The sequence below is a fragment of the Bubalus bubalis genome, chromosome 22 (genome assembly GCF_019923935.1).
Source record: "Bubalus bubalis isolate 160015118507 breed Murrah chromosome 22, NDDB_SH_1, whole genome shotgun sequence".
Classification (NCBI taxonomy): domain Eukaryota; kingdom Metazoa; phylum Chordata; class Mammalia; order Artiodactyla; family Bovidae; genus Bubalus; species Bubalus bubalis.
In genome coordinates, this window is record NC_059178.1 from 28477982 (window position 1) to 28504361 (window position 26380).

General features: G+C 39.1%; 1 protein-coding gene and 1 long non-coding RNA gene across 3 annotated transcripts in view; one reads left to right on the top strand and one right to left on the bottom strand.

Moving 5' to 3' along the window:
- Window positions 1–25353, bottom strand: LOC123331251. 2 transcript variants are annotated; one of them, XR_006547809.1, is made up of 3 exons: window positions 25091–25353; window positions 23748–23905; window positions 1–95 (listed from the first exon to the last, which is right to left on the bottom strand). It is a non-coding gene; the product is annotated as an uncharacterized LOC123331251 (long non-coding RNA). The 2 variants fall into 2 exon arrangements; XR_006547810.1 differs by lacking the exon at window positions 25091–25353 and having other exon boundaries at window positions 23748–23921.
- RBBP8 (RB binding protein 8, endonuclease) overlaps window positions 23999–26380 on the top strand; it is an 81775-nt gene continuing 79393 nt past the window's right edge. The window contains exon 1 of the mRNA XM_006079188.3: window positions 23999–24134. The gene's annotated coding sequence lies outside the window, so the exon portion shown is untranslated. The remainder of the gene's footprint in view (window positions 24135–26380) is intronic.

Genomic DNA, 26380 nt, shown 5'->3' on the forward strand with positions numbered 1-26380 from the left:
TCCACACACGAACAATGCGTTTATTTTCAAACAAAGAGCAGATAATGCTCAAGCTTTCGAAGGGGAGATCCATTCTTCAGAGAAAGTGTGGACACCTGAAAGAAACACAAGGAGCATTGTGTTTAGGAATGAAACATGTGATCTAGGGAAATGCCAGTTTATCCAAGCTTTGGCTGGGTTACTGCTTTGTTAAGAGAAGGGACATATTTTTGAAACAACGGTGATTAACTGAGTTTTAATGTGCCTTCTTGTAATTACCTATAATTTTCAAAGATTACATTGCAGCTTGTAAGCCTGGTTAAAGAACAAATCAGGTGATGTTTTCTTAAAAATACTTCATATGTGTTTATTGTCTAGAATTTATCCCCAAACACAGAGGAACTCTTATGTTTTGCCACTACTAATTTTATTAATACAGTAATTTTGTTGATTCAATCTGGTTTCTCTCTCTGCCTTTGGTTTCTTAATATGGTCATATTGCCATCAGTTATTCCATATTTCTCCAAGTTTATTAATCATGCTGCTGCTGCTGCTGCTGCATCGCTTCAGTCGTGTTTGACTCTGTGCGACCCCATAGATGGCAGCCCACCAGGCTCCCCTGTCGCTGGGATTCTCCAGGAAAGAACACTGGAGTGGGTTGCCATTTCCTTCTCCAATTACTAAAAAAATCATTCTGCACGATTGTGATTTCAAGTAAAATAAACTTTCACAATTTATCTTGAGTGGGTCTTTTTAAAATTTATTATTATTTTTTCCTGGCTGCCCTGGGTCTTCATTGCTGCTTGCAGACTTTCATTGCGGTGAGTGGCACCTTCTCATTGTGGTGGCTTTCCTTGTTGCAAAGCACGGGCTACAGGACATGTGGGCCTCAGTAGCTGTGGCACACAGCTCAACAGTTGTAGTGAACGGAGTTTAATCGCCCCAAAGCATATGTAATCTTCCCAGACCAGGGATCGAACCTTTGTCCCCTACAATGACAGGCAGATTCTTAACCACTGGACCACTGGGGAAGTCCTAGTGGGTCTTCTTGCTCCATGTTCTCCTTAATTCAAAGGATAACACCTGAGTGAGTTTTTCTTATACATTCTAGAGCTCATAGACACAAGAACCCTCTGAGTCACAACTTAACTCAAAGCCTGAACATAGACTGCTAGCACTGCTTTTTAGATCTCATGCTATTTGTGGACAAGGGAGTGCTCTTCTGGCTCTAGTCTTCTGCAGCTGTGCGACTTCATGCAAGTGTGATACCTCACCTCTCCTCCCCTCCTTTCTCCAGCTGTAAAAATGGAGAGCCAACTATCATACAGGAGTATTCTTAATATTATATTTTTACAGTTAGCACTTATAAAAATTTGCCAATACATTTCACTCTTTTCTTCTGCATTCAGTTGTCTTCTGACTGAAGTACATTGCTCAGTGTTCTGTCACCCATGCATATCCCATGGGACTGAAAGATCTCTGCTTTAACCTAGTCCTATTCTTGTTCCAAACCACCTGATATTTGTCAAAGATGTGTTTCAATTACAACTCTAAAGGAAACACAGTCCACTGCCTTGAACCAGTTCTAGCCTAACTTGCAAGAGCAGCCCCAGTGCAGAGGAATCCTAGAAATGTCCAAAAGTTGCCTTTGCTTCATTACCCTGCTAAGATCTCTGCCCAAGGCCTTGTATCTTGCTAGGCATGGTATCTTCCTTGCACATTAGTGCCATATGCAATGGAGCCTGAGGGACTTCATGTGGCCCAGCTATTTCTGGAAATCTCTACTCTCTCCCTCAATTTCTTATGACACATCTGCCTTTTACCCCATAAAATTCCCCACTTTTCTCCCTTCTGGGAGAAAGGGTCTTTAGAGCATTAGCTCTCCCTTCTCCATTCCTTGATCAATGAATAAAGCTTCTGCTCTGCTTTGCCAAACCTGGTCTTGTTCAATTGGCTCAACTGGCACCAGGCAAGAGAAGGACCAGTTGGGGTCCACCTGGTCTGAGACAGTTGATAACACTTTCAAAAATGATCTGTAACTATACATGATGATGGATGTTAACCAGACATATGGCAATCATTTTGCGATATATATAAATATCAAATCACCATATTGTATACCTGAAGGTCATATAATGTTATATCTCAATTATACTCCAATTGAAAAAAAAAAAAGCAGTACATGGTTCACAAAAGATGCTCAATAAAATATCTGCTGAATGAAAAAACTTAAATCTAATCAACAAACCTCTGCCAAGTTCTCACTAAGTATAGAATTGCTAATACTATGAGAAAAAGAACATACAAGACTAACTTGCCAGAGTTAACCTCACTCACTGAATAATACTTGCAGAGGACTGTCTAGAAAGAAATGTGATGGATGTCTAAGTTTCAACTTGATGTCAAAAAAATTTTTAATAAAAACAAGAGAGATCTCTAATCAACAACCTGTGTACAACTTACTGAACTAGAAAAAGAACAAACTAAATCCAAAGCTAGAAGAATGAACAAAATAATAAAGATTAGAGCAAATATAAATAAAATAGAGACTAGAAGCACCATACAGAAAATCAATGAAACCTAAAGTTGGTTCTTCAGAACAATCAACATGACTGACAATCTTTTAGCTAGATAGACTAAAATTCAATTAATAAAATGAGAAATGAAAATGCGGATATTATTACCAATTCCACAGAAACAAAAAAGATTATAAGAGAGTACTATGAACAAGTTCATAGCAGTATTATTCATGCTAAGACTCAGAAGCAATCCAAATGTCCATCGACAGACAAAGAGATAAGCAAAAGTGGATAAGTGTACAATGGAATGTTATTCAACCTAAAAGAGGAAGGAAATTCTGCAATATGCTACAACATGGATGAACTTTGGAGGCATTACACCAAGTGAAACAAGCCAGTCACAAAAGGACAAATGCTCTATGATTTCACTTCTATGAGATACTTGGACAGCAAGCAAGGAAATGGGGACTTCAGTCATACGACCACAAGAAACTGAATTCTGCCACAGCCATATGAGCTTGAAAAAGGATCTCAGCTCTGGATGAACAGATAGTCCAGCCAACACCTGGATCTTTAAACTTGTAAGGCCTTGAGTAAAAGAACAAACAAGAGAATGTGGCCTATAGACAAGAACAAAACTAAACAGTCAATATAAATCAATTTTTTTAATATAAGTCAATTTTGAGATGGACCAGATGTTGGATTTAATGAAGATTCTCAGAAGCTATTGTAAACATATTCAGTGATGTATAGGAAAATATATTTAAAGGGAATATGGACTTAATATGTGACTAGATAATAAATCTTAGAAGAAAATATAAGCTATAAAAAAAATAAAATCTATCCTTAGATTAGGCAATGGATTCTTAGACATGGCACCAAAATCATGAGCAACAAAAGAAAATTAGACAAACTAGGAATGCTGCTAAGTCACTTCAGTTGTGTCCGACTCTGTGCGACCCCATAGACAGCAGCCCACCAGGCTCCCCCGTCCCTGGGATTCTCCAGGCAAGAACACCGGAGTGGGTTGCCATTTCCTTCTCCAATGCATGAAAGTGAAAAGTGAAAGTGAAGCTGCTCAGTCGCGTCCAAATAATCAAAAATAAAAAATGTTTGTGCTTCAAAGGACCCTATTAAGAAAATAAAAGATCATCTGCAGAACAGCAAGGTATAGGATTTATGAATCACATATCACTTTTAAAGTTTTTGTTTTATATTGGAATATGGTTGATTTACAGCTCTGCATTAGTTTCAGGTATACAGCAAAGTGATTCAGTTATTCATATACACCCATCTACTCTTTTCCTGTGTAAGTACAGAATATTGAGTATAGTTACCTGTACAAATCATGTATCTGATAAAGGATTTATATCTAGAATATATAAATATCTTACAACTCAATAGTAATGACAAATATCCCAAGTAAAAAATGGGCAAGGATCAGAACAGAAGATAAACAAAAAACCAACAAGCATTTGAGAAGATGCTCAACATCATTAGCCATCAGGCAAATGGAAATCAAAACCACAATGAGATATCACTCCACATCCACTAGCATGACTTGAAAAGTCAAAAAATTACTACAAGTGTTGGTGCGAATGTGGAGAAATCTGAACCCTCCCGTGCTACTGGTGGGAATATGAAATAATGTACCTGCCTTGGAAAACATACTTCCTCAAAAGGGTAAACATAGAGTTAGCATATGACCTAGTAAACTTAGAGTTAGCATATGACCTAGTAAACTTAGAGTTAGCATATGACCTGGTAATTCCACTCCTAGGTTTCTACCCAATAGAAATGAAAATATATATTCACCCAAAAACTTGTCCACAAATGTTTTAGCAATATATTCTTAATAGCCAAAGGTAGAAACAATTCAAATGTCCATCAGCAAACAAATGAGAACACAAAATGGGGTATATTTATATACTGGAATATTATTTGGCAATATAGAGAAATGAAGTTCTGATAAACATTGCACCATGTTCAGACCTTAAAAAAAGAAACAAAAAACCATTTTGTGTTTCAATTTGTGAAATGTCCAGAATAGGCAAATCCATAGAGACAGAAAGTAACTTAATGGTCTAGGCTTTAGGGGGGTGGGGTGCTGGGGGTAATAGTTAAAGGATACAGGACTTCTTTTTGGGGTTTCAAAAATGATTGTGGTGATTAATGCACATAGTTTTGGTGTCATATCTAAAATCCATTGAGAGACTTCCCTGGTGCACAATGGATAAGAATCTGCCTGGCAATGTAGGGGACACAGGTTTGATTCCTGGTCCTGGAAGATTCCACATGCCTCGGAGCAACTAAGCCCGGGGCCACAACTACTGAAGCCCACGCACCTAGAGCCTATTTTCTGTGACCGGAGAAGCCATCACAGTGAGAAGCCTGTGCACCACATTGGAGAGTAGCCCACTCTATCTGCAACTAGGAAAAGCCTGTGCAAAGCAACAAAAGCCCAGCACAGTCAAATATAAATAAATAAACAAAATTAAAATCCATTGAGTTGTACACTTTAAATGAGTGAGTTGCATTTTGTGAATTATTTCTCAATAAAGCTATTGTTTTTTAATGGATTAAATAAAAAGTTCACAAAATGAGCATAACAGCACACTGGATAGGACAACTGAAAGAGTCAGTGAACATAAAGACAAATCAACAGCAATTATACACTGAGAAGAACAAATATAAAAATGATGTAAATACACAAAGTGGTTGAAAGTAAAAGAAGAGAAAATAAATGCTATGCAAATAGGAAATGGAAGAAAGCTGGTATGGCTATATTAATGTCAGACAAATTAAGATTCAAAGAATATTACAAGGGATAAAGTGGGAAATTTCCTGATGATAAAAGGACAGTTCAGGGGGACTTCCCTGGCTGTCCAGTGGTTAGGACTCTGCTCTCACTGCTAAGGGCCCAGGTTCAATCACGGGTCAAGGAACTAAGATCTCACAAGTCATGTGGTGCAGCCAAAATAAAAGAACGGTTCATTAGGAAGACCTATCAATCTAAATAAGTACATACCTACTAAGAGCTTCAAAATCCATTAAACAAAAATTAACAGAAATTTTTAAAAAAATTTGTTAAAGAAATAGACAAATCCACAAACAGTATTAGACATTTTTAATAACAGTCTCTCAGTAACTGATTAGCCAAGTAAACAAAAAGCTCAAAAGGAAGTAACTGGTAACCTATGATTTACCAGTTACTTCCTTTTGAGCTTTTTGTTTACTAATTAACCTAATCAATGTTGATAAAACACTCTAGTCAATAACTACAGAATGCATATTTTATTCAAGTGTACATGGAAAGTACACTAAGGTAAGATATATAATAGGCTATAAATAAATCCTCAACATTTTCCAAAAGTTTAAAATCTTACACAATTAAATTAGAAATTAACTATAATAAGATATCTAGGAGACCCACAAACATTTTTAAATTAAATAACACAATTTTATGTAATATTAAAGTCAAAGAAAAAACTCACAGGGTAAATTTAAAACATTTTTGGTGTGCTCTGTGACACCCTTCTGCTGCCTTTTCCAGGGGCAAGGAAACAGTGGAGATAGGCTGATGAGGGTCTAATCTAAATTATCTTTTGCATTCTTTTAACCTTTCTTTTTAAATAATCACAGATTCACAAAAAAGTTGCAAAGGTAGTACTGCTGCTGCTGCTGCTAAATCACTTCAGTCGTGTCTGACTCTGTGCGACCCCATAGATGGCAGCCCACCAGGCTCCCCCATCCCTGGGATTCTCCAGGCAAGAACACTGGAGTGGGTTGCCATTTCCTTCTCCAATGCATGAAAGTGAAAAGTGAAGACGCTCAGTCGTGTCCAACTCTTAGCAACCCCATGGACTGCAGCCTATCAGGCTCCTCCGTCCATGAGATTTTCCAGGCAAGAGTACTGGAGTGGGATGCCATTGTCTTCTCCTCCCTGAACCCTGGCAATCACTAATTTGTTATCTCTATCTCACAATTTTGTCATTTCCAGAATTTTATATAGCTGAAATTCTATAGTATGTGGCCTTTTAAGACTGATGCTTTTTCACTCAGCATAATGCACTTGAAATCCATCCAAGCTATTGTATGTGTCAATAATTCATTCTTTTTTATTGCTAGCTAGTATTCCCTGGTACAGATACACCACCATTTGCTTAACTCATCACCTATTGTAGGACATTTTGATTGTTTGGAGCTCTTACAAATAGAGAGCACTGTGAACATTTATGTAAAGTTTTTTGTGTGAAGATAAGTTTTCATTTCTCTGGGATAAATGCCAGGAGTGTGACTGCTGGGTTACATGTTAAATATATGTTTAGCTGGGTAAACACAAGGTGGATATTGAGCCGGGCAGGATTTGGATAGGCAAGTAGCAAGGAAAAGCATTTTGAGCATATAGTGTTCTATGTACTCTATTATTAACAAACTTTAAGGAAAAAAAGAAATTTTAAGGAATGCAGCTTCTTTCTTAGTCAAAAATGTATAACCAAAATAAAAGATAAGGAGATATGAAGGACAGGCCACACAAATTTCACATAGAAAACCCCCTGAAAAGGTCCTTTATTAATCTATTTCTCCCAAAACTCACTCCCTCTAGTAATTGCCATATCTTTTCAAGCTCTACTCCTTCTCTTCTTCTCTGTAGCCCTTACACATCAATCTCTCTTCTCCTTTATAAAAAGGAGAGTGTTACTTCCCTAACTCCTCCCAAACTCTTCTAACATCAGTTTACAAAAAGCAAAAGGATTATATCATAACTTTCACCCTTAAATGTTAGGAGAGGAAACAAGTTGTGTATGATATGCGAGGTAACCTGAGGGAGGAGCAGAAGTTTTACAGACAGAAAGAGATTTTTTTTTTAACTAGATTTCAGTATGCTGCTGCTGCTGCTGCTGCTAAGTCACTTCAGTCGCCATAGACGGCAGCCCACCAGGCTCCTCTGTCCCTGGGATTCTCCAGGCAAGAGTACTGGAGTGGGTTGCCATTTCCTTCTCCAATGCATGAAAGTGAAAAGTGAAAGTGAAGTCGCTCACTTGTGTCTGACTCTTTGAGACCCCATGGACTGTAGCCTACCAGGCTCCTCCATCCATGGGATGTTCCAGGCAAGAGTACTGGAGTGGGTTGCCATTGCCTTCTCCATACTTCCGTCTATACATGCCTAATTGAGCGCATTTATGGATTACTAAACATAACCCTCAAATGATGGCTTTTAAAGGCAAAGGAAAGGCAAAATGAAGATAACACTAACAAAGCAAACACAAAACCAAACAAGGAAGCAGATAAGTCTCTTCTTCATCAGCCTCAGTTCAGTTCAGTTCAGTCGCTCAGTCGTGTCCGACTCTTTGTGACCCCATGAATCGCAGCACTCCAGGCCTCCCTGTCCATCACCAACTCCCAGAGTTCACCCAGACTCACGTCCATCGAGTCAGTGATGCCATCCAGCCATCTCATTCTCTGTCGTCCCCTTCTCCTCTTGCCCCCAATCCCTCCCAGCATCAGAGTCTTTTCCAATGAGTCAACTCTTCGCATGAGGTGGCCAAAGTACTGGAGTTTCAGCTTTAGCATCATTCCTTCCAAAGAAACCGCAGGGCTGATCTCCTTCAAAATGGACTGGTTGGATCTCCTTGCAGTCCAAGGGACTCTCAAGAGTCTTCTCCAACACCACAGTTTAAAAGCATAGATTCTTCAGCGCTCAGCCTTTTTTACAGTCCAATTCTCATGTCCATACATGACCACAGGAAAAACCATAGCCTTGACTAGACGGACCTTTGTTGGCAAAGTAATGTCTCTGCTTTTGAATATGCTATCTAGGTTGGTCATAACTTTCCTTCCAAGGAGTAAGCGTCTTAATTTCATGGCTGCAGTCACCATCTGCAGTGATTTTGGAGCCCAGAAAAATAAAGTCTGACACTGTTTCCCCATCTATTTCCCATGAAGTGATGGGACCGGATGCCATGATCTTCATTTTCTGAATGTTGAGCTTTAAGCCAACTTTTTCACCCTCCTCTTTCACTTTCATCAAGAGGCTTTTGAGTTCCTCTTCACTTTCTGCCATAAGGGTGGTGTCATCTGCAATATCTGAGGTTATTGATATTTCTCCCGGCAATCTTGATTCCAGCTTGTGCTTCTTCCAGTCCAGCATTTCTCATGATGTACTCTGCATATAAGTTAAATAAACAGGGTGACAATATACAGCCTTGACGAACTCCTTTTCCTATTTGGAACCAGTCTGTTGTTCCATGTCCAGTTCTAACTGTTGCTTCCTGACCTGCATACAGATTTCTCAAGAGGCAGATCAGGTGGTCTGGTGTTTCCATCTCTTTCCGAATTTTCCAGTTTATTGTGATCCACACAGTCAAAGGCTTTGGCATAGTCAGTAAAGCAGAAATAGATGTTTTTCTGGAACTCTCTTGCTTTTTCCATGATCCAGCGGATGTTGGCAATTTGATCTCTGGTTCCTCTTCCTTTTCTAAAACCAGCTTGAACATCAGGAAGTTCACGGTTCACATATTGCTGAAGCCTGGCTTGGAGAATTTTGAGCATTACTTTCCTAGAGTGTGAGATGAGTGCAATTGTGCAGTAGTTTGAGCACTCTTTGGCATTGCCTTTTTTGGGATTGGAATGAAAACTGACCTTTTCCAGTCCTACCTTCATTTAAAAACAAAACAGTATAATCAAATCTCGCAAGAGGCCAGCCAAAATAATTTTTAAATTACTTCTTCAATTATTTAAATAATTCCAATTATCATTAACAATGAATTTTATTATGCACTGAGATTTTACTAGTAATACAGCTACATGTATATAGTTTATGAATAAATAAAGACTCTGATGGTGGAAAAAATTGAAGGCAAGAGGAGAAGGGGGCAACAAAGGATGAGATGGTTGGATGGCATCACCGACTTGATGGCCATGAACTTGAACAGACTCTGGGAGATGGTAAAGGACAGGGAAGTCTGGCATGCTACAATCCATGCGGTCGCAAAGAGTCAGGCACAACTCAGTGGCTGAACAGCAACAACAAAGATCAACAATCAGAAAGGTTTAGAGACCACTGTGCTAGCACCATTCTCTCCAGCTCTCTTACCCTACCCTACTCCCACATTAGATTCATTAGAAGCTTTCAAAGATCCTTTGTTGTTGTTCAGTTGCTCAGTCATGTCCGACTCTTTGTGACTGCAGCACACCCTGTGCTTCACCATCTCCCAGAGCTTGCTCAAACTCATGTCCATTGAGTCAGTGATGCCGTCCAACCATCTCATCCTCTGTCGTCCCCCTGCCTTCAGTCTTTCCCAGAATCAGGGTCCTCTCCAATGAGTCAGCTCTTCACCTCAGGTGGCAGAAGTATTGGAGCTTCAGTCTCAGAAAGATCCATTGATTTCCTAAGTTTCTCTATTCCCTCTTCCCACAAGGTGCCTGGAGGAAGTCTGGCGTTGGGTACCAACTGAACAATCTGACATCTGTTTGTCTTTGCCTCAATTCTAGATAGGTTGCCTGAGCTTCCTTCTCACATTCTAGCTCAACTTCCAAAGCTGGGACCAGAGCCAATCTTTTAAGTTTATATGGTTCATTATTTTGATACCCACCTGGCCATCCTCTCCCTGGTACCTAGGAAAGAGCCTGACAGCCTGTGCGGCTGGGACAGATCTCGGAACAGGGCAAAGAAGGACAACACCTATAGTTCTAATGAGTCATTTACAATAATTTACTCTTGGGATAAAGTTCTTAAAATCTAAAGATAAGAATAAACTTTATTTACAGGTGCTTTTAAAAATAATCATGTAGCCTTAATGGGAAAACTAAGAACCAACTGTCAAGTACCAAACACCTTCCCTATATAAAGATACATTTACACTGATACTTTCAGAGTCTCCAACTCTGTTGGTCTGTGTTCCTTCAAGATGGGGACTGTGCTTCATGCATCTTTGTTTCCCCAGGACTAGCACTGAAAATAATAATTAGTATTATTTGTAACACTTGCTACTACTTTTAAAACATTGACCTCATGCCAGACTCTTGCTAAACACATTGCAAATATCCCATTTAAGCTTTTTAATAATCTTATTATCCCTCTTCATGGGTGATGTGACTAATCTCAGAAGCCCAATAATTTACCTAAGAATTAAACAACTAACACAGGGTTGAACAGGGATTTGAACCCAAGCCTTTCTCATTTTGAAGCCCAGATTCCTAACAACTGCACTATAAGGCCAAGGAGGAAGGACCTGAAGTCGTAGGAAGAGAGAAGTTTGCCACTGCCGTCTAAGCCAGAAATAAAAGCATGGTGCTGCTTAGAAATGTTACCTCCAGCCATGTTTCCAAACTAATTATAACTTCTCTGGCAGTAAAGACACTTGGTCAATACACTCTCAGACGTTGGAAATCTCTTTCTAATATGTGTCACAGCAAAAAATACACAGGCATAAAGTAAAAAAAAAATATATATATGATATATGAACTTTTATAAAGGTGGCTGAGGTTACCTTTCCTTGGTGAGTCTAGTAATTACTGCTGGCACGTAAAGTGAAGCTATTTGCAAATTCATATCTCTTAATTTGGCACAAGGTAGCAATTTAAAGGAAAAAACTATGGGTGGAAAAAAAAAATCACTGCTTACAGCAGCATTTAGAACCACAGTGATGCAATTTTCATTGCATGTCTCCTCAAGTTGGAGAATTCATTAGCACCTATGTAGTACTTAGGTAATTTTGTACAAACCAAGTTGCAATATTTAGCCATAAGTTCATCTTGCTTTGTAGTTTCATGACTTCACATTAGAAGTTTAAGTACACCAATTACATCAACATTAAATACAGATATAAAATACCCAGTTCACATTCTTTCTCTTTTAAGTCTTGATCAATCATAAAATGTTCTCACTAATAAATTCTCAAGGGTTTGTTCTATTATTTAAGTTAGTTTTAGTCATAAAAATTGGAACATATACAATATTGCCCTTTTCAATTCTAAGTACATTTTAATTTACACTATTTATGCTGGTTTTTAATGGTTTTGTTGTTGTTCAGTCTCTAAATCATGTCTGACTCTTTGCAACCCTGTGGACAGAAGCACACCAGGTTCCTCTCTCCTCCACTGTCTCCTGGAATTTGCTCAAATTCACGTCCATTAAGTCCATGATGCTATCTAACCACTTTATCCTCTGCCACCTCCTTCTCCGTTTGCCTTCAGTCTTTGCCACAAACCACAGTCATTCAGGTAGGCAATGTTTTCACATCTCTTATATCTTGTGTTTTTTAAATTTTTAAGACTTTATTGAATGTGTTACAATATTGCTTCTGTTCTGTGTTTTGGTTTTTTGGCTGCAAGGCATGTGAAATCTTAGCTTCCCAACCAGAGATAGAACCCACACCCCCTGCATTGGAAGGCAGATTTTGGACCACCAGGGAAGTCCCCCTGGCCTTCAATCTTCCCCAGCATCATAGTCTTTTCCAATGAGTCAGCTCTTCACATCAGGTGGCTAAAGTATTGGAGCTCCAGCTTCAGTGTCAGTCCTTCCAATGAATATCCAGGGTTGATTTCTTTTAGGATTGACTTGTTTAATGGTAGATAATGTTTAAGGAGACTGTCTGCTGCTGCTGCTGCTGCTAAGTCACTTCAGTCATGTCCGACTCTGTGCGACCCCATAGACAGCAGCCCACCAGGCTTCCCCGTCCCTGGGATTCTCCAGGCAGGAACACTGGAGTGGGTTGCCATTTCCTTCTCCAACGCATGAAAGTGAAAAGTGAAAGTGAAGTCGCTCAGTTGTGTCCGACTCTTAGCGACCCCATGGACTGCAGTGTACCAGGCTCCTCTGGCTCCTAACTATTCTCACTTTGCTGGTCTCATTGGTCTCTGGTCACCCACGATGGGCCCCATCAGCCTGATTTGTACTAAATAATCTCATGCTGGTCAATGCTGACTGATCATGGATGGATATGTTCATAATCTCAATTCTGTCAATCTGATCCTCGGGATTTAGAATTGGAACCCAATTCCAATCAGATAAAGCTGTTGTTTAAACTGACTTCCTATAAGCAGGACTTTTTCCCCCCAATAAATGCTAAGAAGCAAAAGTAACAAAGGTAGAAATTATACTATTTTAGAGACAAATACCAGTGCTATGAGCTGATTTGAGTCCCCTACCCCACGAGCTCAAACTCGTGTGTTGAAATCATAATTCTCTGTACCTCAGAATGTAACTGTATTTGGAGACAGATCTTTAAAAAAGCAGTTAAGTTAAAATGAAGTCATTAGGGTGGGCCCTAATCCAATATTATGGGTGTCCTCATAAAACCACGAAATATGGAAAGAGATACGTACAAAAGGAAGGTGTGGGGAGAAGATATCCATCTACTAGCAAAGGAGAGAGTCCTGGAACAGATTCTTCCCTCATGGCCCTCAGAAGAAACCAAGCCTGCCTACAGACTGAGAATAGAAATGTCTGTTTTTTAACTCACCTAGTCTGTGCTATCTATTATGGCAGCCCTTGTTCAGTCGCTAAGCTGTATCCAACTCTTTGTGACCCCATGGACTGTGGCCCACCAGGCTCCCCTGTCCTTCACTGTCTCCTGGAGCTTGCTCAGATTCATGCCCATTGAGTCGGTGATGCTCTCTCACCATCTCATCCTAGCAAACTAATAAAACCATAAAGGAATGTGTCTTTGTTTGAGTGGCTTAGGACAGAGCATAAAACCCTGGAACTTCCCTGGTGGTCCATTGGTTAAGAATCCACCTTGCAGTGTAGGGGATCCCTAGTTCGGGCACTAAGATGCTATGTGCCCCCAGAGCAACTAAGCCCACACACCACAACTACTGAACCCACACACCACAACTAGGCAGTCCACAACCAAAGATCCTGCAAGACGGAATGTGTCGGCTGCAACTGGGACCCGACACAGCCAAACAAATACATGTTTTTTAAGAACCCTGAGGGAGTAACTATCAGAAGAGACAGAAACAAAAGAAATAGTAAAGCTACTAGGCCTGACATCAGAAAAAATTACTGCCTCCTGAAAAGAGATGGAGAAAGAATTCAGCAGCGGAAGTTTGAAGTGGAAGGACTATGGTGAGTGAAGGGCCAAAGGAAATTTCTGCAGGAGTGGTTCAAGGTAGGTATTCTGAGCAAACAGTACTGATGATATTGCTGTGATGTAAGCCACCCCCCAGTCTTCAACAGAGTCTATGACATGTGGAAACAGGGGCCCAGAGCCAGGGGTGACCAGGAGAGCATCAGTCTGACATTCCCCAGCCCCTTATCTCACTGCCCCTCACTCAGAAATCGATAGAAGTCACATGGAGGCCTCCAGAGTCTCCACTGGTGCGGAATGTGGTTCATGCCAACAGTATCTAAATCTCAGATCCTGGGATACTCTAGCTGACATTTGGATCTGCGAAGAAAGAAAAATGAGGCAGATAAGTGAAGAAATGAAAGATCATGTGCTCCAAAGAGGGAGAAAATGAGAGTCATGAGGCTTTCTATTTCCTGGTTCAAATTCCTCATTTGACCAGACTGACTCCCTGCTTTTGAAATACCTACGTTTCTTTATTCTTCTTAGGATACCTTTATAACCTCAAAATAAATCTCTGCTTTTTTTTTTTTTTTTTGGCTTAAAGTATCTCTAGTTAGTTTCACTTACAACAAAAGAATTTTAACTAAGATCTGTAAAATCTTAGGGCCATGAAAAATATACAGCAAAACCAGGTAGGTAATCATGGGAGATTTAAATCATGCCTGCTGCTATTCCAGGGAGAATATTTGATGTTACAGCAATACAACGAGTAATGGTGCTGTCTCATTTTTCCAAACTAGTGCCCCACAGACTACTTCACACAGTGGTGGGTAGGAGGTTAACAAGTATGATAGTATGCTATAAAAAAAGTATTCTGAGGTCAAATATGTTTGGGAAATACTAACACAGAATAAATAGCATGTAAGCAGTAGAAGAGACTTTTTTTTTTTTTGAAGGGGGTGAATATAAAGCCTTTCATTCCTACTAATTGAGTGGCAGAAAAAAAGAAGGTATGTTATTGAAAGGAACTTTAAAAGTAATTATCTCCTTAACAATAACAAATATAAATAAAAGTAGCTAAATAATAGAAAAATCAATTTGAGGACCAAAATCTAGTTCACCTCTAAGGCAGTAAAGTGTAATGATTAAACACATGCATTCTGGCAATAAGCTGCCAAATTTCTCTATTTCCTCATTCTAAGTAACATGTTTGCATGCTAAGTCAGTTCAGTTGTGTCCGACTCTTTGTGACCCTGTGGACTGTAGCCTGCCAGGTTCCTCTGTCCATGGGATTTCCCGGGGAAGAATACTGGAGTTGGTTGCCATTCCCTTCTCCAGGGGATCTTCCCAATCCGGGGATCAAACCCAGGTCTCCTGCATTGCAGGCAGATTCTTTACTATCTGAGCCACCAGTGAGGCACTCCAAATAATGACTAATTTAAAATGTTTTATGTTAATTACTGAGTTACTATATAAAAATTGCTTAGAAATGGCAAACATCCTAAAATATTAGTTGTGATTATGAAAAATTTATAGTCCCAATACAACATCGAAGGAGAACGAAGTTGGAAGACTGACACTTTGTTGTCGCTGTTGCCCAGTTGCTAAGTCGTGGTCAACTCTTTGCGACTCAGTGGATTGCAGCAGGCCACGCTCCTTTGTCCATGGGATTCTAAAGGCAAGACTACTGGGGTGGGTTGCCATTTCCTTCTCCAGGGAATGTGGGATCTTCCCGGACCAGGGATCAAACCCATGTACCCTGAATTGCAAGGTGGATTCTTAACCACTGGACCACCAAGGAAGTCCCATGGTAGTTTCTTAATGATTCTTAGGATTTGTTAGTTTTAATGTTTCCTTTTTCACTTCTGATTTTGAGTGGTCTCTTCTTTTCTTAGTCTAGCTAAGGGTCAGTCAATTTTTTTTAATCTTAAGAAAAAATAGCTCCTAGTTTCATTGATCTTTTATATTGACCTTTTAGTTTCTATTTGCTTTATTCCTGCTTTGATATTTATTATTTTCTTCCTTTTGTTAACTTTGGGCTTTTTATAGTTCCTTAATATATAAAGTTAGGTTGTTTTATTTGAGCTTTTTCTTTTTCCTTAATATAAGTGTTTGTCCCTATAAACTTCCCTCGTAGAACTCCTTTTACCACGTCCTGTAAATTTTGGTATTCTGTGTTTCCATTTTCATTTGCTTTATGATTTTATAAGTTCCCTTTTGAGTTATTCTTTGAGCTGGAATGATTGTGGGACTCATTTGTTTACTCTCTCTCCAGAGATAGCTGTTTTCTGTTGACTGATGTACAATGTCTTGAAAACCATTGTTTTATACATTTTACCTCTTTTTTTTATTTTAGATGGTAAGGGTAATTCTGATTCCTATAACTCCATCTTGGTTGGAAGCAGAAATCTTAATCCTTCACTTTTAATGTTATAGCACCTACAACCTTCTTCAAAGGCATATTCTCAGGTTACTAGAACCACTTCTAGTGGAGAAATAAAAGTGCCTGGAAGTCTACAAATTTCTGGAGCACCCAGGACCCAGTGACTGGTTCAGGGGTATGAAAGCCTGTTCCTTTGCCTCTAGGTAGGATAAACTCTTTCTTTACAATTTATGCTACAGAATTCCCTGGGCCCAGGCTGATGCTGAAATCATACACTTGCTTTTCTTATTCTCCTTTCTGGTCCTGCCTTCCTGTCTCCCCAACTAGCTTCATATCGGAGCACATTTCTAATAAATCACTTGTACGTGAGTACATACTTAAGTGTCAACGTTTGGAGAAAACATCCTAAAATTAAACTGCATTTTTAAATTGCTCTTCTGTAAAATGTCTCCTTGATCGGTCTATCTTGCTTTTGCTCTCACACTTTGTGGATTGTTCACTTGCCCCAAAGAACTTTAGAATAAAAGTGTTGAGTTGAATAGATACCTAGAATATATCCAATCAAACTCGCTCTTTTAATAAACAAAGCAACTGAGGCTCAGGATGTGAAATAAATAACTAACCCATGTTTCCATACTCTAAGGACAATTGAGGCAAGTTTCAAAATCGGGTTTCCTGATTTGGTCTTATACAAGTAAAACATGCTCTTAATTTCACTGTGATCAGGTTTTACTAGCTGTTGAATAGTATGTTGCAAGCCTTTACTTATGAATATTGGCAGATATGAATGTTTGTGCAAACTTTTTCTGCAGGTGCAGGTTTGTACTTGTACCAGTTTGTCTGCTTTCCTCATTTTATGATCTGTGAATATTAACCCTTCGTAAAATGTAAAGTGACTACTTGCATTTAAAGAAATCTTTTACATTTAAATCTATAACCGAACACTAATCCTCAGATCTCTTTCTCTCCTCTTCTCCCTCCCTCTCTCTGTCTGTCTCTCTCCCTCTGGCCCTCTTCCCTTTTCTTCCCTCAATCATAGGCAATGTGAATTTGAAGTGAAAGTCATGGAACCTTCACACTTCAAACTTACTAGTGTGCTGTGGTCTTAGAACTGGTAGTTGGCCATGTTGAACTTTAAGCAAAGAGAAGAAATGGAGCTACTTCCAGATTCCATATTTTCACTTTTTCCAATTTATTCTTATTTTGTGACACATCTTTCAGTACCTTCTTAATTTTACTTTCTGGTAGATTTCCTTAACTGTATCTTCCAACTCATGTGGACTTAATTTCTGCCATCATATTTTTACTTTCCAGTATCTCTTTTTTAGCAGTCTATTATTTTTTTTTAACTGGATCATAATTGTTTTACAATGTTGTGTTAGTTTCTGTTGTACAACAATGTGAACCAGCTGTATGTTTATATACCCCCTCCTTTGTGAGCCTCCCTCCCACCCCCATCAACTGACTCCTCTAGGTCATCCAATATCTCTTTTTTATCCTCCAGAAGTTCTACTTTTAGATAAGATTTCTGTTCTTATTTCATGTAATCAATATCTCCTCTTATTTCTTTGAAGAAATTAATATAGTAGATATTTAAAATTATTACTATTCTATTCCCTACATTGACTATTTTCTGTAAGTTCTTTTTATCTACAGGTTTCTTTTTGTCTCCTTCCTGTTAGATACTCTCTATATCTTAGAATGAGGCACAAAAATGCTGATTTGCAAATCTGTGTGCCAAGGCAGGACTTACTTGTTTATATTAGGGTGCTGTTGACTGGTAGGCTTAACATTAGAGTAGAGTTTCTCACCTTTGGCACCACTGACATTTTGGATCAGATAATCACGTGAGGAGGTAGTGAGGGAGGTGGAGGATATGCTGTCCTGTGCATTGTAAGATGTTTAGTAGCATCCCTGGCCCCCATCAGATAGATGCCAGTATCATACACCTCCCCTACGTCCCCTGTTGTTGACAATAACAAATTTCTCCAGATATTGCCAAATGGCACTTGGGGGCAAGATCATCCCAGGTTAATGACCCCTGGCTTAGGGTGATGAATTCTTAGGCAAGAATACACAGAAGAACTGTACAAAAAAGATCTTCACGACCCAGATAATCACGATGGTGTGATCACTGACCTAGAGCCAGACATCCTGGAATGTGAAGTCAAGTGGGCCTTAGAAAGCATCACTATGAACAAAGCTAGTGGAGGTGATAGAATTCCAGTTCAGCTATTCCAAATCCTGAAAGATGATGCTGTGAAAGTGCTGCACTCAATATGCCAGCAAATTTGGAAAACTCAGCAGTGGCCACAGGACTGGAAAAGGTCAGTTTTCATTCCAATCCCAAAGAAAGGCAATGCCAAAGAATGCTCAAACTACCGCACAATTGCACTCATCTCACACGCTAGTAAAATAATGCTCAAAATTCTCCAAGCCAGGCTTCAGCAATATGTGAACCGTGAACTTCCTGATGTTCAAGCTGGTTTTAGAAAAAGCGGAGGAACCAGAGATCAAATTGCCAACATCTGCTGGATCATGGAAAAAGCAAGAGAGTTCCAGGAAAACATCTATTTCTGCTTTATTGACTATGCCAAAACCCTTGACTGTGTGGATCACAATAAACTGTGGAAAATTCTGAAAGAGATGGGAATACCAGACCACTTGACCTGCCTCTTGAGAAATTTGTATGCAGGTCAGGAAGCAACAGTTAGAACTGGACATGGAACAACAGATTGGTTCCAAATAGAAAAAGGAGTACATCAAGGCTGTATATTGTCACCTGTTTATTTAACTTCTATGCAGAGTACATCATGAGAAACTCTGGACTGGACGAAACACGAGCTGGAATCAAGATTGCTGGGAGAAATATCAATAACCTCAGATATGCAGATGACACCTCCCTTATGGCAGAAAGTGAAGAGGAACTCAAAAGCCTCTTGATGAAAGTGAAAGAGGAGAGTGAAAAAGTTGGCTTAAAGCTCAACATTCAGAAAACGAAGATCATGGCATCCGGTCCCATGACTTCATGGGAAATAGATGGGGAAACAGTGGAAACAGTGTCAAACTTTATTTTTCTGGACTCCAAAATCACTGCAGATGGTGACTGCAGCCATGAAATTAAAAGACGCTTACTCCTTGGAAGGAAAGTTATGACCAACCTAGATAGCATATTCAAAAGCAGAGACATGACTTTGCCAACAAAGGTTCATCTAGTCAAGGCTATGGTTTTTCCTGTGGTCATGTATGGATGTGAGAGTTGGACTGTGAAGAAGGCTGAGCCCCGAAGACTTGATGCTTTTGAACTGTGGTGTTGGAGAAGACTCTTGAGAGTCTCTTGGACTGCAAGGAGATCCAACCAGTCCATTCTGAAGGAGATCAGCCCTGGGATTTCTTTGGAAGGAATGATGCTAAAGCTGAAACTCCAGTACTTTGGCCACCTCATGCGAAGAGTTGACTCATTGGAAAAGACTCTGATGCTGGGAGGGATTGGGGGCAAGAGGAGAAGGGGATGACAGAGGATGAGATGGCTGGATGGCATCACTGACTCAATGGATGTGAGTCTGAGTGAACTCCGGGAGTTGGTGATGGACAGGGAGGCCTGGAGTGCTGCGATTCATGGGGTCGCAAAGAGTCGGACACGACTGAGCGACGGATCTGATCTGATCTGATCTAGGGTGATGAGAGTTTTGATTTTTGGAGGGAAATTCTCCAGTTTTCTGCTTTCGGAGTGAGGAACATGAACCTGGTCATCAGCATTCAGAAGCCAAGCGGAGGAATGGATCTGGGCATCTCACCACTCAATAGAGAAACTTTGACCTAATCTCTAAGGGAGGCAGAAAAATGGTCTCTCAAAGATGTCCACATCCTCATCCTGGAACCTGTGAATATGTTCTATCACACAGTAGAGGAGAATTAAGATTGCAGATGAAATTAAGATTGATAATCAGTTTACCTTAAAATGGGGAGAATACACCAGAATATACAATTGGATTTAAACATGAAAGAGGAAGGCAGCAGAACAAATGTCAGAATGATGCAATGTAAGAAAGACTGGACTGGCCATTGCTAACTTTGAAGATAGAAAAAGGCCATGAACCAAAAGCACAGGCAGCCTTTAGGAGTTGGAGAAGACAAGAAAACAGATTCTCCCCTGGAGCCTCCAGAAGAGAACTCAACCTCGCTGACTCACTATACCTTAGAATGTCAACCCTGCTGACTTCAACCCAGTGAGACCCATTGTGGACTTCCAACCCCCAGCATTATAAGATAATAAATTTGGGTCCATTTAAACCACTAAATTTCTGGCAATTTGTTACAGCAGCCATAGGAAACAGATACAATCTCATTACCATTCACCCTCAGCTCTGTCTGCTACTCTTAAGTCCAAAACCAACCTGAGACAATCTCTTCCAGCATGATTCAACAAATGCCGCCTATTGTTCATCAAGGTTGAAGAGGGGCAGTCTCCAGGCTTCTGGACTGGGAAGGGATCTAGGGAGCAAACTGTTCTTTAAGTATATTTTCAACTAATCCTCCATTTGGAGTGTGCCCCCCACCACCTATACCCCAAACTGTTTAGAAGTACCTGTACCTCCAATTCCTGAAGGTTTCCACGATTTTGCAGAGGAGACGGACTTGCTTTTATTATTGCAAGTAGACTTCCTCTTTCTCTATCCTATTATATCAATGACCACTCATCTTCATTCCTTCATTCAAAATTTATGGACACTTCTTGCCTGTTACTTCTCTCATTCTTCTTGATCCTTAAGAGTTTATGCTGCTTTTCTATGTGTGGTGTTTTTTTTCTACTGCCCTGGGTCTGTCTTTGTTGGGATATTTGCATAGGCTTTCTCTAGTTGAGGCGAGCAGGGGCAACTCTTCATTGCAGCGTTCGGGCTTCTCATTGCGGTGGCTTCTCTTGTTGTGGAGCACAGGTTCTAGGCGCGAGGGCTCAGTAGTTGCGGTGCACAGGCTTAGTTTCTCTGTGGCACGTGGAATCTTCCCAGACCAGGGCTCAAACCTGTGTCCCCTGCATTGGCTGGAAGATACTTATCCACTGCACCACCAGGGAAGTCTGAGTTCATGCTGTTTTGATTCTTTACTATCATTTTATCAAATTTTATGAAATAATGGAAATAAACATCCATGTTCAACTACCATGTTTAACTGGTCTTATTTTTAGCTGACTTTTATTGGATCCTCACTGTATACTAAGTAAAGAGTCAGATATGACTGAGCACGCACACGTGCACTCACACACTGTGTACTAAATTTTTGGATAAAGCCTCACATGAATTATATTATTTGAACTTAACAGTAACCCTAAGGGCTAGTTACTGCCGCTTTCATTCACATATTATAAATAAAAGGGTTTCCTGGTTTAGGTGACAAAGCTAATATGGAAAAGAATTGGGATGGAATCCAAGTCTTTTTGACTTACAAGCCTATTTTCCTAACCAATTATGCAATCTTGCTAATTTTCACAAGTTACACTCTAGAGCAGGGGTCAGATCCAGCCTGCTATTTGTTTATAAAATTTTATTGGAACACAGCCATCCTCATTCATTGACTACCCTTTATATCTGCTTCTGAGCTACAATGTTAGATTTGAATAGCTAAAACAGACACGATCTGTCCCACAAACCCCAAAATATTTCATCTCTAATCCTTTACAGAAAAATTTGCTGACCCCTGCAACAGAAAATAACCTTATTACAAAGTTTTGAGGTCATGGTGTGCTCAGGTATCTACAACTTTTGTTGCTATATCAAAGGCATTCTTTTTATTGTTCCTTCAACCTTTGGTTATCCTGCAGATAGCAATCTTTGGTCATGATTAAAAAGGAAAGTCTCTAAACCAATCTCCTTTGTGAAGTCTTTCCCATACTCAGTCACACTGGCTCCCTTTTCTTTGTTCCTATCTTAATTATTCTAATTATTCTACTTAATGCAGTTTGATTCACATAGCACTAATTGTGATTCCCCCTAGGATCTAGCAATGTTGCCCCTGAGTACATATTTACTGAACAAGCATTTATTAAACACTTTCTAAGCATCTGTGCTAGACACCAGAAATATAAAGATGAATATGGCAACTTGTGATTAATATCTAATCTATTTAATTAGGTACAACAATATAAAGAAGCTGAGCAATGGAGGCTGAGCCTATATCCCTAAAACAACTGTAGCAGGATCACTGTAACTACTTTGGTAAATCTCTACTTATCAGACTCCCTGGAGGTGTAAGTAAGTGTTAGTTGCTCAGTCGTGTCCTGTTCTTTGGAACCCCATGGGCTGTAGCCTGCCAGGATCCTCTGTCCATGGGATTCTCCAGGCAAGAATACTAGAGTAGGTTGCCATTCCCTTCTCCAGGGGATCTTCCCAACCCAGGAATCAAACCCAGGTCTCCTGCATCACAAGCAGATTCTTTACTGTCTGAGCCACCAGAGAAGACTTAAGTAAGTAAGTGGTGGTACGGTCCAGAATAAACTTCAGATTATACTTTAGCAGGAATGTCATAGAATCACTCCATCAGTAGATAGGAAAAACTATTTCTAAATGTGTAAGTATTATGAAAGAGTAAGAACAAATCTCACATGATCTCCCTTAATACAAACTAATTTCTGTCAAAATGTGATCTCGTGTACAAATGAACTTAATTACAAAATAGAAACAGACTCAGAACAAACTTATAGTTACTAGGGTGGAAGAGTGAAGGGATGGGATAGCTAGGGAGTTTGGGATGGACATGTACCCACTGCTGTATTTAAAATGGATAACTAACAAAGACCTACTGTATAGCGCAGGGAATTCTGCTCAACATTCTGTGGCAGCTTGGATGGGAGGGGAATTTGGGGGAGAATGGATACATGTATATGTATGGCTGAGTCACACTGCTGTCCACCTGAAACTATCACATTGTTTATTGGTTATGTTGTTATTGTTTAGTCACTAAGTTGTATCTGATTCTTTGTGACCCCATGGACTGTAGCCCACCAGGCTCCTCTGTCCATGAAATTTTCCTGGCAAGAATATTAGAGTTGATTGCCATTTCCTTTTCTAGGGGATCTTCCTGACCCAGGGATTGAACCCGCATCTCCTGCACTGCAAGCAGATTTACCACTGAGCCACTGGGGAAGCCCATGAAAAGTTAAAAATAACACGTGATCTTGTGATCTTAGAAGTGAGTGTTGCTCACTTCTTCCATCCAAAAGACTAACAGACAAGCTTCACTGGGAACCTGGACATTTTCCCCATCTCTTACCAAATTTGTCCTTTTTCACCATTGCAACCCTGTACCTGGCACAGTCTGGCACATAGTAGTTATCAAGAATTTGCATTCAACTGTTGACTATCCAAAGTAAAACCTCTCTAAGTTGTCCTAGTATGTAGAATAGGATTTTTTCCAATTTTAGACTGGAATGGTATGAGGATCTTTGAGTACAAGGAAGATAACACCCCAAGCAAATGTTTGGTCCACCCATATCTTGTTTTCCTCCCTCTAGAAATGCTTCCTTCAAACTCTCAGGGCCACTGCCCTCCTGAGGAATATAAACAACCCCTCAAGGCTGAGCTAGACCAAGTGGAAAGGTCAGGCATTATGGATTCTTCTTCATTGTAATCTCTTTCTAGAGGCTTTAGTCTTGAAGTGAATTTTTAAAAAGGATTACCTACCTCTGAGGATGAGATATACTCAAGTTATCTACAATGAGAGGTTTGTAACAATGGACTGTTGCTGTACCTGACACAGATCTTCCCCTCCCACTGGAACTCTGAATTATTTTGCTGCAGGCTACAACATTCTGAGCAGTGTGTTGGGAGTTGACGGGAGGTGGGGATAACTCACCTGTACGAGCTTAGCAGAGCTGAGCCGCTGCAGCTTGTTGGGCTAGCCTTTGATGCAGACTGGTTGGACGGGTTCTGGATCTACAGAAGAACCGGTCTGACTGGGCTGTTGTGCCAACATATTCTGGTTTGATTCCATGTTCCACAGACGGCAGAAACCTGCCCAGCCAGTTAAATGAAAGGCATATTAGGTTATCCATTGCACACCTTATATAGCTTAGATGCAGCAGAACTCTTCCACACAGCAGTGGTGTCTAGCAAACTCTAGCATGGTCCAGAGAGGTGTCTCCCACTGATTACTGTGTAAGTTCATAGCTTCAGGGAAAGTCCGCAGTGAAACACCTTCTGCTTTTGACCAAGAGCAGAAGTTTTCTAAATAAATTGAAGGGTAAGTTAATATATTTTTTTATCTTTCTCAATTTTCTATGCACTTTTAGAAGGTTAAGAAATTAAGTTTAAGATGATATCTTTTTAACATGGTAATACCTGCATTGTACCTTTTATATAAATTTGCTTAAATATTGTTTTATAGTACTTGCATACATATATTTTCATTGATTTGTTTGAATAAAGATTACTTGCCATATAATACATTTTCTATACTTTTTTGGTAAGTCATGCATGGCTATGGTCATTAAGAAAGCTCGGTTGAATAATTTTGCTAAATATATTTCACCTATTAATGTAATGATTCATCTTAAGCCATCTACTCCTTTGATAATATACTATTATGTTTTACAGGCTGTTGCTATATGGTAACATTTTATATGGCAAATCTAATTGTGGATAAAATAATAACTGCCTTTTTAAGGCATTAAAAAAAAAAAAAAAACAGTGCTATTCTTCTTGGTGATCCTCAGCACATTAAAAGAACAATTCACAGCAAGTGAGGAGTGCGAAAAACAAAGATTGTGGAATCTGGTAACTGATTAACTATTGGAGCTCAAAAGCCCTTGCTGAGCTGAATAGAAAGGAATGAAGACAGGTTTTGTCATGCCTATTAGGTCTGAAAACCTTTTTAGGTTAAAGAATATTTGGATCTTCTTTTAGTTTATTTTTTAAAATAATTCTTTTACCTCTCTTTTCCACTGATCCAATTAATTTATTTTAGTAATTTGTGTCATTTAAAATGAAAGTTACCAATCCCTTTAGATTTATGTTGGCATACCAACCTACTCCTTAGTTATTAGTATTAGATTGAACTGAATGCACACATCTTCTGGGCAATTTAATATAACAGCTGATATACGAACTTTATCGTGGAATTAAAAATTACTTTTAAAAATAGATTTATACTAAATACTTTCCTCTCAAAGACTATCTGCAGATCATCATATGACTCACCTTGAACTGAGCAAGACTGATGCATTCTTTTCATTGTCCCTTTAGAGTCTTCACTTTGTCATTATTTTCAAATTCAAAGGCTATAAGAGTTTCTTCAGGATGATACTAAATAATTTTTTTTTAAGTGTTTAAATGTTCAGATGAGATTCAGTTTTTGCAGGGAAACCTTTTCGATGCTTGCCTACTCCAAGGCAATTCTGCGTAAAGCTTCTGATATTCAGCTGAATTTATAAAAAGCTATGTAATGTTGAATCTGCAAAAGGAATGTGCTGATTCAGCAAAGCAAAAAATTAATTTTATTCAGCATAAACTGTAGTATGACAATTTTTGAAGACAATAGGGATCAAAAATTTCAGTTGATTGAATTTTTCTCTTTTAAATTAGTTTTCAGGCTAAATATAGATATATGTCAATAGTGTATACTTACACTGTTTCTGGTAAATATATTATACCTAGTAACTTAAAATTTTAAAATCTCACTATATTTATAATACAGAGCTTATTCTTTAAAGATAAACTTAATTTGGGATTCCAGCTTATTTACTAGGCATTTTTTATGTTTATGGTTTTGAGGAAAGCTATTTAGGAAGTAGATATATATTTCATATAAAATTTGTGGGTAAAATTTCAAGTCTAATGCTACATTTTGGAGAGGGATCTGCAGTTTTCACTTTAATGGAATTTTAATTTCAAATATATGATTTCCTATTAAATATGACTTTTATATATTTTCCATAAATTGATTACTTTAAAATATTGATACAGTGTGATACTTTGATTAAAATTAAGGATATACAGATTTATCAATCAAATTAGGAATCTGTGTATGCACATATATTTTATATAGCCCTACATTATCTGAGGGCCTAGGTCAAAAACTGTTCTAGTCATTTAATAACCTTTTTACTCTCTAAGTCTAGCTGGGGATGCATTCCTTTATCTTTATTGCTGGCCATACAGTTTCACACAATGACTCTTGTTGTCAACCATGCTAGCTTTCTTAACACCTATAACCTCCTTCTTTCCTGAATGTATTCATGGGTTTCCTATCAAAAGCCCTTAGAATCATGACATTTCTGAGCTAGAAGGACTCTTTCCAAATGACTGATGAATTCACTTTTTAGTTGAATGAAAAGCCCCAAAATGTAGCTGAATAACATAGTCTAAGGGTAGAGGTGGTACTAGACCATCCCAGCTTCCTGATATCAGCTCAGACTAATATTTTTTCACCACTCTACATTGATTCTTCTGAATACTACATAAAATCTACTCTGTGTTCTAAAAGATTCA